This window comes from Copidosoma floridanum, unplaced genomic scaffold (assembly GCF_036245765.1).
Source record: "Copidosoma floridanum isolate Cflo_tuat_1 unplaced genomic scaffold, Cflo_Japanese_pri ptg000013l, whole genome shotgun sequence".
Classification (NCBI taxonomy): Eukaryota; Metazoa; Arthropoda; class Insecta; order Hymenoptera; family Encyrtidae; genus Copidosoma; species Copidosoma floridanum.
In genome coordinates, this window is record NW_028321890.1 from 12,316,681 (window position 1) to 12,325,844 (window position 9,164).

At 35.8% G+C, this 9,164-nt stretch overlaps 1 non-coding gene across 1 annotated transcript; it reads left to right on the forward strand.

Moving 5' to 3' along the window:
• Nucleotides 1-8,464: 8,464 nt before the first annotated feature.
• LOC111642862 (5S ribosomal RNA) lies at nt 8,465-8,583 on the forward strand. Its single transcript, XR_002759601.1, has one exon. It is a non-coding gene; the product is annotated as a 5S ribosomal RNA (ribosomal RNA).
• The last annotated feature ends 581 nt before the right edge of the window (nt 8,584-9,164 follow it).

The following is a 9,164-nucleotide window of genomic DNA, read 5'->3' on the forward strand; positions in this document are numbered from 1 at the left end:
AATTATTTGTTGCTGCAGTAGTTTATCTATTTCTACTTGCATCTGTTCTTTTAGTTTTATTGGATAGCGTACCCTTTTGGCGACTATTGGCTTCTCTGTTGCCGTTGTTATTCGATGCTTAAGTAAGTTTGTAGCTTTTAGTGGCTCGCCGTCGAGGCCAAATACGAATGGATTGTACTCTATGAGGCTCTGGATGTGGTTTAATTCTCCCATGTTACAGCCAGATGTATCGACGATTTCCATTATTTTGCTTACTCGAGCCGCTATATCCGATTTCTTAATATCTTTGAAATTTTCGCTGTTGTTCTTTATATCCTCATTAATTTTACCGCTTACGGCATTTCTTTCTTTTATAATTTCATTATTTTTCACCTTTCCGTCTGAATTCTTAGCGTTAAAAAGCCCAATTATGGCTTCGTTTAACCCTTCAGCGTCGTCCCCAGCGATGCTGAATGGTTCCGCCCCTTGTCTGGTTTCACATTCGAAAACATTTACTTCTGGTACTGGCACGTCAATTTGTTTGTCTGATATGTTTATAATTTCCGCATATATCTTTAAGTTTTTATTTTCTCCTATAAAATTTCCGAATAAGATTCCCTTCTTTATATTTTGTAGAGGGACCCAGCCGACTTGTACGTGGCTGCTCTCATCTTTTATACGCGCAAATATTATTTTCCTCGATTTTGCGGGGATTTTAAAATATTCTGGTTTTAGTAATGGGATTCTGATGCCTTTTAATTCTAAATAATTTTCTTTGGCACTTATAAGGCCATTGAACAACTTAAAAGCGTCCCAGCCAATAATGCCTTCCATTTCTATCGGAAAGGTATCGGGGACTACGTGCAGATTCATTATTATACCGTTAAGAGGTATTTTAGTCGTCCCTAACGTGCAGCGTGCTCCGTGTGTGACGCCAGTTATTAGGACTTTTTCTCTGCTCTCTATATGCGTGTCTGTAGTGAGACAGCATTCTTTTATAATTGATACTTCGGCACCAGTATCCACGTAAAATTTTGCGCTATAAGATTGCAGCTGATTGCTGTTTAATATTACTGATGGTGGTGTGCTTCCAGTACTCGATATATTTACCCTGCGGAGAGGTAGGTTCATGTTTTCATGGATTTTTTCTTTACCAGCTAAAGGGCTACTAGTTATAAATTCTGTTTCAATTCTTTTTTCTTTGTGAGAATTCTCAGCCTTTTGAGGAGCCTGTTCGGAGTCTGTTTCTAACGATACTTTAATTGTTTGATTTTTCATATACTTTTCTTTGCGTGATGTCTCGCTATCTTTACCTCCGATGTGTATTTTATTTGACTCTGTTTGCTCCTCTCCTTCAGCTGACTCCGTTTCGTTTTTATACTCTATCTCCTTCTCTATTCTCGGGGCTCGCTCGGCGCTTGGGGAGCACGACGAGCGTCCTGCGAGTTTGAATGTTCCGTGCTACGCGTGGATATTTTTTCATCAGGTGCATCATTTGTTCCATTCGGAGGTCCTCTGTCGTTATAATTTTCATCCCTATTATAATTTCTGTTATAATTATAATTTCCTCTATAATTATTGTTGTTACCGTACTGGTTGTTGTAATTGTTATTATTATTTCTTGAGTAATCAGCGTTTCTGTTGTAGTTATTATATCTGTTGTAGCCTGTATTCGTATAGGGGTTCCTTCTATAATCGTTGTTATAGTTTTGGCTATAAGTGTTAGGGGGGTAATTATAATTATTCCGGTAGTTAAAATTTCCTTCCGTATTTTCCCTGTTATTATTGTTAAATTGTTCGCGTCCGTCGCTCCGATTTATTCTCCCATTCTCTGCGTCTCTTACTAGTGTGCGGCATTCGCTTGTATAGTGCCCCCTGCGTTTGCAGTAAGCGCAATTTTTATCCCTTACGTTTTGTTTATCCTGTGATACTTGCACTGGTGGATCATTTGTTTTTATGTCTGGGTTTTGAATTCTCTTATTCGCTGCGTCTGCTACTAATTTCATACATACTTTTGTAGCATGCTCCCCGTATTCATTGCAATATGAGCAATATTGATAGTCCCCTGTTATTTTATTTTTATCTGTTGTGTCGCGTATTTCTGCCTGCTCGTGGCTGTTCGCACGATCGTCCGTATCTCTTGTTCCTGCTCTCGCTTGGTATATTTGGGCTTCGATTCGTGCCGGCATTATTTCTCGTAGGCTTAAGTCGCTTTCCATTTTCAGCGCGGCTACTATAGCTTCGCCTAACGTTTTCGGGTAAAGGCATGTCACCCTGTAGTTGTAAGGTGATTGTATCCCGTACGTATATTGCTTTATAGCTTCTTTTTCAGCGCTTTCCTTTAATGCGTGTCGTTGCCCGGGTGACAGTGCCGTGTCCGAATCGTATAGAGTTATTATTCTATCGTATAATTTTTGAACGCGCCTGCTGTATTCCTCTACTAATTCCCCTCTGTACTGTTTCACTACTTTTAATTTTGCTAATAACGTGTCAACGCTTCCGATGCTGCTGTACCTATTTTTCAATTCTACCAAGAATTCATCAACAGATGAGAACTGTGCCAGGCGTGGTATAAATTCGGCGGCTGCTTCTTTTAGCTTATTCGCTAGTGAGCCTATAAAAAATTTTTCATATACGGGGCTTACCGTCCACGATACCACTCTTACCATTTGTTCGAAAAGGGGTAGTTTAACGGAATCGCCGTCAAATATCGGTATGTTTGCTGCTAGGTGACTTAGTGACGACAGTGTGTTCTGAATTGGGCGTTCGTAATTAGGATTTCCTGTGTAATGTGGGGGTACTGTAAATCGGTCTTGGGCGTTTAAGTAATTTCTATTTGCCCAACCTAACTCGTCCTCTCCTGCAGGATGAAGTGGTGCCGCTGTGTTCTGTCTATAATAATTATTGTCGTGGTTTGTATTGTGGGTGATGCCGTAGTTCCCGATTTCTTGCTCACCTTGAGCTACTGGGGTTCGCACTTGTGTTTGACGCCGTGTAACTTCTCCGTACGTCTGTTGTGATGATTGATGTTTTGGTTGTGTAGGTGTAGGTATTCGATTTGTATATTAATGCACCGCTTGTGCCGCTGCTTCTCTTATTATATCGTGTAAATTAGTGTCGTGTTTGGCTTGTGTTTTATTGCTATGTGGATTAGTGACTCGTCGATTCATGTCAGTTGTCGCGTTTTCACGTTCGGTAAATGAAGTTAATTTTTCAAATACGGGGGGTCTATGTGTTTCTGTGTGGGATGGCGCATCAGTTTTGTTATCGCTTATGTCCTGTCTATGAGATAACTGTCCGCGTTTGATGCTTGGCGTTAGTTTCCTTAACATTTTCATCATAAAAAGCCTCTGTTTTTTGCTGGCCTTCTGCCACTCTGTCCATGTTTCCGGATCATCTTCTAAATTAATCTGTATTACTTCGTCATCTGTGTCAATTGGTCCTGTTTCGTGTGTATCTGTGCACCTCACGGCTTCTTGTACTCCCCTTCCCAGTGTATCATTTGTTTCTATGTCACTCATATTGTTGCTCTTAAGTCTTTTTTTTTTTTGTAGTTTGTTTTGTGCTTTTCTAGTTTGTATTTATATTTTTTTAATCGTCAAACGCCGTCGTTTCTGTGTACTTTGTGTAAACCTGATGGATACGCGCGCTCTATCAAGTGTTAGTCGATAGTCTTTTTTTTTCGTTTTTGTTTTCAATTGGCTCCTTGTATTTATTAACTAATTTAAAAAATTTTGTATGGGGTGTTTGTCGTTGGTATCGGTTATATGCTTGTGCATGCAATTATGGGTTGCCGCTAAGGTCTGAGGATATTGCGATTTAGAAATAATATTGATATTTAAGTTTTTTCTTTTAGGTGCGTATTTTCCTCGGGGGTTATGAGTATAGTATATACGAGTAATGAAAATTCACTTACCAGATCGCCGTGACGATGGTCAGCATGACGATGATCCCGTGCATACTTATGGGTTCCTTCTTTGATCCTTCCTGGAGTTGCTCAGCTTCTGCCTTCGCTCGTTGTTCCCTTCTCCTGTGCCGTGTATCCCGTGTTCTGTGGCTGTAGTCCGGCTTGGCGTACCGTGCTTTCTTCTCTTTGTCTGTATTTTTCCGGGTTGAGTGAATAGTAGCTGCCTCTAGTGTCCTGGTATGTTGGTCCACTGGTTTGATATGCAGTTTTTCCTTGTATGGTATCCTTGCAGTATCGAAGATTTTTACGATTATATCTTCCTGTTCTCCTTTACTTTTCCAATTTCCTTATATTGTGGCACTTGACACACTGAATTTGGCGTCTGGCACTTTTGACACTTTTTTTCTTTGCGGCGAGAGATATATTATTTTTCTTTCTTTTATTTATTACGTTAACTAAGACAAGAAAAAATTAATTTAAAAAAAAAATTTTTTTTGTTCCGCGAGACTAAGTAATTTCCGCACACGCGACAGACCGTAAAAAAAATTTTATCTGTATCCCACTTCTGACACCAGCTGTTACGTGGGATTCTCGGTGCGGGAATAAATAGAAGCGTGACTTGTTGTTACTTATGCTTTATTAGAATTACTTATCATTGAGGGAAGTTGTGCATGTATTATCGTTCCGCGGACTTCGTCCTTACCCTCTCGCGTCTCTAGCTGATCTCCCTGTTTCTTCTCTCTACCTTTCCTATCACCTCTCTTCTCTATTCCCCTACCTTTCAGGCCCAACCCAGCAGAGGCGCACGCACGCATAGCTATATGCTATCGTACGTAACAGGAGCATTAAAATATCTATTATCTCAGACAAGGTTCAATTTTAATAAAATTTATTTGCTTAATATTTTGCTAAAGAAAAAGTATATCGTTATAATAAATTGTTTTTCTGTATTAAAACTAATGCTACCATATCTTCAACGTATAAGTTTGAATCTAGCGTTTTTTTTAAATTCATTTTTACATTATTGGCATACGTAGAAAAAAATTACTTAATTAACTCATTAACCTATATTTCGTAGTGAATTTTTGAATCATTAAATACATTCAAATTTTACCTATGAATTATGGGGTAAGATTTTTGTATACGTTCAAAAAGTTCAGAATATATTATCAAGAAAATCGAAACTAAAGATATGCACGATGGATACGAGTAAATCTACAACAAATATCCCGAATGTTTTCTTATTTTTAAATATAAATATATTTTTTTTTTCGGGACCCACTTTTGAAACTAGGCTAATTTTTTTCGCAGAGTTGTGTTTTACAGAGAGAAGTTGTGAACATAGATCTTAGTGGTAGTGTCAGTGTTTTTACGCAATGCACGTTCAAAAATTATATTTATACATTTGCGTTATATTTCAATGTAATAATTTTATTGAAAAAAAAAGGTATCATATAAAACAAACTCGTGTCATAAGGTCTTTTAAATCTTGTTTTCTCTCTAAACACGTATTAATCTCAATGTTACACCTTAAAAATGTTTAAAATCTTGCTATTAATGCGGTATTTCGAACCGTATAATATGTCGTACTTACACTTGAAAGTTTTTTTTTTTTTTTTTTAAATAGACAAATTTGTCGTTTTTTAACAGAAATTTAAAAATAATGAAAAAATCAAGTGTACAAGGCTTATAAGTAATGCCAAACTTTGAACAAGTTATGTGAATGTAAACACAATCGTACTGCAAAACAAAAAACCAATAACCTAGCAAAAAGTAAATATCATACGAATTTTCAAAAATTTCCTGAAATTCTTAATACTCTTAGTACTTAACTGAGCCATCGTGATTAATAAGATCATAAACTTAGGAGCGTACCGTAACAGTTCATCAATTAGGACAGCATAAAACTTTATTGTTTTTTTATATTTACTTACTAAAGTAACAGATACAATGTAGAATATGGCTTACAACAGTCTCTACGATAATTTTATACCATATTTTAAAGAAAATAATGATTAATTTTTAGTCTCCCCATTTTGATACGGCACTAGGCGCTGGAGACACCTTAAGGCTGCAATTTTTGTGGCTCGGGGGCTTGGTAACACACGCTTACGAGTTCAAGACTCGGTCTTTTCTCACTTAGCTCGCACCTCTACCACCTCTGGGAGCTTTATTTCTTAAGTGCGTATTTGCAACTGTGGTCCGATGGTTTGTAAGCCATGTACAATATCGGTCCCGATTGCTGTGTAAGTGATTTATTACATTGAATCTGAGGCGGTTTTTTACTATGCCAATGACGATAGCATACATATGCAAAAGTAACACAGTAATGGAGAGCCACATAGGACCTGTATGGGACCTCAAATGGCTGCAAAAAATAAAAAAAAAAAACAAACAAAAAATTACTAATGAAAAATTATGATCTTATTAATCACGATGGCTCAGATAAGTACTAAGAGTATTAAGAATTTTAGAAAACTTTTGAAAATTCGTATGATATACACTTTTTGCTAGGTTATTGGTTTTTTGTTTTGCAGTACGATTGTGTTTACATTTACATACCTTGTTCAAAGTTTATCATTACCTATAAGCCTTGTACACTTGGTTTTTCTATTATTTTTTAATTTCTGTTAAAAAACGACAAATTTGTCTATTTAAAAAAAAAATAAAAAAAAACTTTCAAGTGTAAGTACGACATATTATACGGTTCGAAATATCGCATTAATAGCAAGATTTTAAACATTTTTAAGGTGTAACATTGGGATTAATACGTGTTTAGAGAGAAAACAAGATTTAAAAGACCTTATAACACGAGTTTGTTTTATATGATACCTTTTTTTTTCAATAAAATTATTACATTGAAATATAACGCAAATGTATAAATATAATTTTTGAACGTGCATTGCGTGAAAACACTGACACTACCACTAAGATCTATGTTCACGACTTCCCTCTGTAAAACACAACACTGCGAAAAAAATTAGCCTATTTTTAAAAGTGTGTCCCGAAAAAAAAAATATATGTGAGATTCGAACTTATACGTTAAAGATATGGTAGCATTAGTTTTGATACAGCAAAACAATTAATTATAACGATATACTTTTCCTTTAGCAAAATATTAAGCAAATAAATTTTATTAAAATTGAACGTTGTCTGAGATAATAGATATTTTAATGCTGCATTTACCTTTTATGTTTGTCATTTTGATATCTTAGTTCTTTTTTTCTTTTTTTTTTGTCGTTTAAAAACCAAATGATTTGTTGTAGAAAAAAAAGATACAATAAATTTTATATTAAGTATTTTTTTTTTTGCAAGATTGGTAGCAGTTTTCGAAACAAGGTAAGTTGAATACAGAATATTTAATGTAACCAAAGTACGTTTGTTCAATCCCTTATTTGATTGTTCAGCTCGGTAGATACCGATCATTAATTTGATAAAAAATTAAAAAAATTTTAAACTAGCATTTGTCACTTTAATTTCTTAATTTGCAGGAATTTTGTTTTCAGTATAATGTATAGACAACATTCTGTTCAACACGATTTTTAGTATTTTTATTTCTCCTGATGCATTTTAATTAAGTCTGAGGTAGGCTCAAGTTAAAAAGGGTCTGTAATTAAACTTATGTGTGATATTTAAATCTACCTTTTGTATCGATACAATTTTATAAATAAAACTTGATTAACGACACAGGAACAATCACTGTCACAGAAAAGTTTACCATTAACATTACTAACCGATGGTAAAAACTTCGGACGGCATTTCATTTCCTACCACAGCTTTGTTGGGTAAAATCAAGTGCGAATTGAAGATAAATACATATGTTTGATACGATCGTTCCAGTAAGGCTGCGTATACACGCTGCGGAAATTTACGTGACGGAACTCTGGCGTCGGTATATCAGAGCAAATCTACTCTTACCAACGATTATTTCTGTTCAGCTTCCGCACGGTGAAGGACCCCTCGTTTACATGGAGCGGAAAATTCCGCGACGGAGACCTCATACACCAATCAGAGCACAGCTTTTCTGATAGATTCTTCTAAAGCTCCACGCTGATTGGATCATGAAGTTTCCGTCGCGGAATTTTCCGCTCCATGTAAACGAGGGGTTTCTTGACTTCGGAATTTTGCGCAGACACATCGTCGTCTGCATATATTTTGTATATCTGTATCGTGCAACTGTAAAACTGAAAAAGCTAAAATGAATGAGAAAACGGTATTGCAATTTTGCATACTAAAACAAATCAAAATGTACAAGAGACCAATGCATTCACACATTTTCACAGACTTTTCGATGCATACAATCTGAGAAATTTTGTTGAAATTGAGTCGAGTCACTGGTTGTGTGATAGTTATAAACAATTCAATATCAAAAACACACTAGTTTAATATTTATAGGTTACGTAAGTGATAAATTCCGTAACAGAAATTACCCCAAAGGTACCAGAAAATTTGTTGCAGTGCGGAAAAATAATCGTTGGTAAGGGATTTGCTCTGATATACCGACACCAGAGTTCCGTCGCGTAAATTCCCGCAGCGTGTTTACGCAGCCGAAAAAGCTTATCTTTACCCCGAGCATTCGCCAACGTCCATACCACGCTGAAAGCACCGGTTCTCGTCTGATCACCGAAGTTAAGCAGCATTGGGCGCGGTTAGTACTTGGATGGGTGACCGCTTGGGAACCCCGCGTGCTGTTGGCATCTCTTTTTGTCAATCTCCGTTAGAGCTCTTCTGCTTTTGTAAACCTTAAATACTCTGTTTCCCAACGGGTTATTATTCTTATAACCAAAAAAAAAAAGATTTACTGATGAAAAATTACGATCTTATTATATCATCATGGTTTAGTTAAGTACCAATTGTATTAGGAATTCCACGATACTTTTGAAAATATGTACGATATTTAGTTTTCACTAGATTATTGGTTCTTAGTTTTGCTGTACGATTGTGTTTACATTCACATACCTTGTTTAATGTTTGGTATTACTCTCAAGCTTTGTAAGTACACTTTGGTTTTGTTTTCCAATTATTTCAAAATTTTATTGGAACACGATGAATTTAAAGGTTTAAAATACCGCATTAATTGCAAGATTTTTAACATGTGTTAGGTATAACATTGAGATTAAAAGCTTATTCGTAGAAAACAAGATTTAAAAAATTTAATTACACGAATTTATTTAAAATGACACCCTTTCTTCCAATTCTCAATGAAATTGTTTTATCTATACATAACGTGAACGTATAAATATAATTTTTCAACCTACTTTGCGCTAAAATATGATAG